Raw genomic sequence first — 6,610 nt, forward strand, 5'->3', positions numbered from 1 at the left:
GTTACCATTCTTTATAGTTCATGGAATTAGGTTTGTTTTCAAAACATCATATATTTTTTTTCTATTTAAATATTATTAAATGGAGTTAGGTTTGGTATTATTTTATACTTAATTGTATTTAAATAAAATTATATAATGATATAATATAGAATGATATGATATAGACATGAAATAATGATGGAATATAACACATATAAATATAATGAATATAAAAATATGATTATATAAATATAATTACATTTAAATATTATATATATATACGTGTAGTTTCATTTCCTTGACAGTGGTCCAATTGTTTAAAGGAAATTATGGTTCATAATCTTGTTCAGTCATATAAAGCACATGATCTGCTCGCCTCCAGAAACATTTTTACGGGTGGGAAGCATTCAATTAATCTATGGTTACCAAATTGGATTACAATTTTAAAATTCAGTGTCTTTAGTGCGTTTTCCACTTATCTACTTTGGTGTTTTGTAAAAAGTGAAAATTACTTTAATAGCCGGAGATAAAATCACAGGGAGACAAATGATGATTTGTGTTTTTTTTTCTGCCTAGATGTCTGGCCTCCTACATACTGAGCACAATAGAATTACAGAAACCATTCACTAGGACACCAATTTCATTACACATTCCCTGTGATACTACATACTGTACAATATAGCTACTTTTCAGAGTACTGATACAAGACAGCAACACTGGTGAGGATTTTCAGTGACCCTCTGCTGGTCTGTATGTGTGCCTGAACCGAATCGATTCGTTCAAAAACACAGATTCACACAGGAATTAAACGCGCCTGTGTGCTGCTCAGACGTTTTGACTCGGATTCAACTTCATTTGGTACTGTATGATGACGAAAAATAGACAAAAATAGACAAATCAAACGTTATTCAGGGATAATTTTTATAGACTTTCACTTTACTTTTATAGAGCGGTTGCGGCCATTTGTAGCTTGAATGCCCTTACGAAAATGAACCATGGTTTTAGTATATGAAAAGTGTGGTAATGTTTTTTTTGGTGTATTGATTACCATTTGTATAACCAAGGTTTTACTACAATACCATGGTTAAACTATTGTTAGTGTAGCAAAACCGTGGTTACCATTAACTATAGTAACCAAGGTTTTTTTGGTAGGCTATTATTTGTAGTAAAACCGCGGTTAATTTTTGTAAGGGTGTGCAAGGCTTCTGGTGTCATCTGCTTGGCCATATATTGTTTATTAAAAAAGCAGCATTGGCACTGTACTCAAAAAGAACAATCCACAGCACAAAACAGTCATGCTAATGAAATGCCATTACCTTGCTTAAAGGCTAACACGGTAGACTAAAATTAAAAAAATTTGATTTGACAAAAAAATGTATTTGCGTTTTAAGAATATATTCAAATTTAAATAGTATACTAATATTTCAAAATATTAGTAAAAAAAAAAAATGCAACCTTTGTGAGCACAAATTAATTTTCAAAGGCATTAAAAAAAACACCCCACTTTAGTATTCTGTCCATACAACCACCAAGCTAGCAATGTACATTTGCATTGTATAACGTAGTATAATATCAAGGCAAAGCACTTAGTTGCCATAGTGATTTATAAAGTGTGGGTTTGGTTTGTAGGATGAGAGCTACAGACATGCTCTCAGGAAATGAACATCAACTTCTCTAAAGCTTATAAACAAACTGGGGAGGAGAGAACAGAAGACAGAGGATGAAGTTCATCAAGATTAGTGCTGTGCCCAGCACATTCTAGAGGAAGCCAGGAGGAGCGGGAGAGAGCGAGACAGGGCATCCATGTGATCAAAGGCCTGCCGTACAAGATCTCAACCAGGCAAGGATGGGTTCTCCATAATTGATACTTCAAACCCTACAAGTGGTGAGAGTGAAGGCCTCAGTTCAAAGTCTTCATCACAAACACTTCTGAATATACCTGGTGTCACAAAGGCAGCGGCATCTGTGTTTGTGCGTTCACTCGGCGACGTCTCCCCTCATGTTTTGATCTCGGGTGAATCAAAAGATTAAAAACAAATGAAGAAATGCTCATCTGGAAGATGAGGATATATGACATTGCTACTTCAAGAGATTTCAAGGCTTTTAAAACCAATGGGACTGAAAAACGCGCAAATATGAGAATATTTAGCCTTGAATTCAACTGGAATCGGAAGGAAAGTTAATATATTCACTTTTGCAAATAATATTCATGAGAAGCGTTGATTTTATTTAAAATTGTTTTCAGTTAATTACAATTTTCAATTGTAGATGAGCACCACCAATGTATCCTCCGCCCCATACGAATCAGCAGAAACAAGATGGGGTCATGGCTTTAAGCTGATTAGCTGTAATGGATAAACTCTCCATGCTGTAGGCAATCAGAGCGTATACACGCGCAGAGAGGGCCTCAGAGGAAGAGATTGGGAGACGAGGACCAGGCTTCCAGGAGGGTTCAAGCACAGATGGTGAGGTGGCAAAAGCAATGTTTATATAAGCAGCTAATCAGCGAGACACACCAGGGTTATGAGGGCTGGTGGAATGGAGGAGGGGGAACAGGAAAATGTCTCGCCTTTATGCAAACCCATGTAAAAACATCAAGTCTTTCTTACCAACCAACAGGGAAAGAGTAGATAGTCCAGATTCCTGTTAATAAACCCATGGCAACAATCCAAACACCTACATTAATCCTTCTGGTTAACCAGCATTTTTGAATACTTCGTCTGAACGCTTGTTCTGCCAAGTCAGGTTAAGTTCTCTCAGAGCCACTTGTTTCTATCTAGTAAATGTCCTAATCTATTTCCTTCCTCTTTTGTATCTCAACATTCAAGCCCCTTGCCTCTCTCTCAGCTTTGGCGCTATAATAAGAGGTTTGCTGACGAGCCTTGGTGAACACCTGTGGCAGAGCAAATGCTCTGAGAAACAACAGCCGTAATAAGAGCACATTAATGTCTGAGCCAGGCAAGACCGAGAAAAATATAGACATAAAGGTGTTTCAGACCCACCATCACCTTCTGAGAATGATCTCTGGAGACAATAGACCACCCCAGAGAGGTCTGTGTGTGTGAGTGTGTTTGACGATTGTTTCAAACCAGAGGCTTCTGCAAGCATGTTCAGAGCCTTCATATCAATTCATTTACAGCACTGCAATAAAAATACTGCTGTGCTTCTACAGTATGTCTGGGGGAGCAAGATTGATTGCCAGTGTATGACAACCCTGAAGGCTTGGCTTTGTGATCAAGTAAAATCACTGCACTTTATACATTCATCTTACATTTCAACAGTTTGAATTTGAGTTTTGTGGCTTTTAGTCCATGTCTATTTGGTCTGAAGCCATCAATACGCAACTGAAAGTTGACAAAATAAACCTTTTATCAGATATAAGGTATATTATTTAAAAGTTACAGACTTTCTCTTGAATGAAATGGACGAAAAATACTGTTGATATGTTGCATTACAGATTATTGTCCAACCGACTGCCCTCTAAATGTCCCTCCACCTAATTCCACTTGCAAACAATGACTATTCCAAATAATTTTACATATATTATGCTTAAGGATACACTCTTAAAAATAAAGGTTCCAAAAGGGTGTTTTTGTAGTGACACCATATTTTTGGTTCCCAAAAGAACCTTTCTGTGAACAGTTCCTAAAAGAATCATTTTGAAGAGCATTTAAAAAATATCTAAAGAATATTTTTCAACTATAAAGAACCTTTTCTGCATTTGAAAGGTTCCATGGATGTTCAAGGTTCTTCATAGAACCATTGAGGCAAATAAAGAACCTTTATTTTTAAGAGTGTATGAAAGAATTGATGAATTGGTTATTAAAAAGGGGATAAACAATTATTGATATATCCCACCACAATTTACAGTTTTAATAAACAGATCAACACAAAACATAAAACTACACCTGTTAAGTGATTTTGAAGTGTCTTTTAAATGAATAACTAAAATATTAATGAGAGTTGACACAAAATGTATGCCAAGATGTATTGCATTCAAATTTATAAGATAATTAAAAAAAACAAAAATTATACCTTACAAAACTGAAGCAAGCTATGAGTACTTTTTAAACTAATTTTATTTAAATTCAAAGAGTTCAGTCAAATGGTGTCACCTTTTTGAACGGCTTTTATCCAACCAATTACCTTCAACTTGGGAAGAAGTTCAGACATGCCAAGTTTGTGTGAGGTAGAGACACAGTGAGCTCTTTTCAGATGCAGTTATTTTTATGAGATTCATAAAAAAAGATGAACCTGTTCCCTGACACGATTCTGCAAGTGCACACAGTTTCGCCTGAACGCTTTGAACGTACATACAAGGATACAGCATTCTTGCCGAGGCTGAAAAACTCGATAAAACAAGTTCGCATAATGTTAAGATTGCAAAGTTAACTTGAACATGCTGAGTAAAACACCACTACTTATTTTCTTGTTTCATTTAAAGTATTAACAACTTAAATTAGCTAGTCATTCACATAAGGATGGGTTTGTGTACAGCATGATCTGAAATGGTACCCTTTAATACATGATATTACAGCTTTCAACATGTAATTATGAGATTAAAAACAAAAAAACGATGAGTTGCTGTCAAGCGAGCAATTGCGGTTTCAGTAATTCTGTTAACATACACCTCACCCACGCAGTTTCTTCTGAACAATGGCAAAAAAATACAGCGAGTCAGTCTAAAAGAGATCCTAAAATTAGTTTATTTGCTTTTTGGTACAAGTTCAAAACTTATTGGTATGTATGAGAGAAACATTAACATACAAATCACTGGCTAAAGTGGAAAAAAGCCCATTCAGGAAACTCAAGGCAAACTGACAAGATAATGTGACTGTTGTTTTTGAAGATTGCAGCATGCAGGCGACAGGATTATTTTGTCTTGAGACAATTCAATCACTTGTTGGATCAAAAACTACATTGTGTGTTTATGAAATGTAAAAAGTTAGGCAGGACGGGTTCCTTGATCTAGTGAAGGAAAATACAAGTGTCTTGTTACATGATGGCCTTGGGGGTAAAATTACTTGCCATGCAAAAGTTCATTCCTCATCCCTTTTTATACCACTTCACTTATTATAGTATCTTCTGTATTTTCTGCCTGTGAGGATGCACAAGTCTTCGTAATTGAAAGTTCAACATGGGGGAGCTGTCCTGACACAATCTTAAAGGACTGTTTACAAGAATTGGCCGGTGTAATTGTTAGTGCTGGAAATACTACTGCAGCAGAGATAAAAGTCAGTAATTGCCATTTTCACACAGGAAATTATGGCCACGACAGAGTCCTGGCAGCTCTCTGGATCCTCCTGAACTGACAGTGGAGGTAAACAAGTCACGACGCTGACAGTGGAGACATTAAAGAGCCTTCGGACTTTGTATTGCCAACACCCTGCAGGGGGTGCTGTGTGGGATCAGAGCCAATGAAGGGGAATTTGGTTATTATCTCAGTGCGAAGCTGGCACTCTGAAGGAGCCAATGAAGCAAAGCTTCATTAACACCCTCTGAATATCAAGGCCTGCTGCATAATGCAAGTTTTTAAAATCCATTTGTTTTGCATTACAAAATGGAGCCTTCTTTAAAATCCCATTTGTTATGAGTCACGCTGAATGACAACGGCATAACACGTTGTTACCCTTCAGGAATTTGCCATTAAAGACCCTACATTAATTCAATGAAGCAATGAGACCGCAGTCTAATAGGACTGCTAGGCTCTGCTGTTCGCTGGTTTTAAAGAAAGGATGAGGCAATTACTTGAAGCAAAAGGGCTCGAATGTCTCTTTACTGGCAGTGACTGAAGAAATGTACAAAGGTTTTCCTATTAGAATTAAAATATTCCTTGCTTGTGTTTGTATTAGTGTCAGAACAGATTCTTTCTCTGAGTGCTGTCTCAACCCACTTTAGCTGTGAAGGGAACATGAGTCACAGTCTACGAACTATAGCTGATAACACATCTTACATTGCAAAAGCATGGGATGGGAAATTGCTATGCTAAAAAGGCTCCAAGCTGCAAATGAATTTGAATTTAGTTCAAAACATTTTAAAGAAAAAATAATAATAATTTATGCATATGTGTTAAAATTTATCTCTGTATTTTGCAATTTGTGCAGTCACTTGTTCATACTGTACATTTAAAAACAGAAACAGGTTAAAAAGTAAAGCTTATATACAAAGTCTATAGTTTGTTTTAATGTAAAACAATTTGATGTTCTTTCATACCTTGTTCATATAGTTATAAACATTTTATAGTGCTATTGATATTTACAGATTACATTAAAATATTTTATTTAATTTAACATTTTTTTCTTTAAAAATGGTATTGACAATATATATAACTAAACTTTGTATTTAGGTGAACGAAAATATTTCAAATTGTGGAAAATATGGGCTTAATAAATATCAGCAGGATTTAAAATAAACAAAATCAGAGGGGTAATTTTAAAGATGAATGAAACCCAAAAATGTAATATTTTTTCAGCTTATTGACAATGTTTTTTAAAGTTATTTTACATAATTAATTTAGACTTTAAGTGCATATGAATTCTAATAAAGAGAAAAAACATAAGATGATAATCATGAATTCACATAGCACAAATTAGTTTAAAGGGGTAGTTCAGCCCCCCCCCCCCCAAAAAAA

Source organism: Sinocyclocheilus rhinocerous, unplaced genomic scaffold, assembly GCF_001515625.1.
Source record: "Sinocyclocheilus rhinocerous isolate Xijiao unplaced genomic scaffold, SAMN03320098_v1.1 scaffold13, whole genome shotgun sequence".
NCBI lineage: Eukaryota > Metazoa > Chordata > Actinopteri > Cypriniformes > Cyprinidae > Sinocyclocheilus > Sinocyclocheilus rhinocerous.